Below are 200 nucleotides of genomic sequence, written 5' to 3' on the forward strand. Positions count from 1 at the left end.
CATTTCATTATATTTCACAGTATGTAGAATGGGTACATTTCATTATATTTCACAGTATGTAGAAGGGGTACATTTCATTATAATTCACAGTATGTAGAATGGGTACATTTCATTGTATTTCACAGTATGCAGAATGGGTACATTTCATTATATATCACAGTATGTAGAATGGGTACATTTCATTATATTTCACAGTATGT

The sequence above is a fragment of the Protomyctophum parallelum genome, assembly GCF_964188405.1.
Source record: "Protomyctophum parallelum genome assembly, chromosome: 12".
NCBI classification, from domain to species: domain Eukaryota; kingdom Metazoa; phylum Chordata; class Actinopteri; order Myctophiformes; family Myctophidae; genus Protomyctophum; species Protomyctophum parallelum.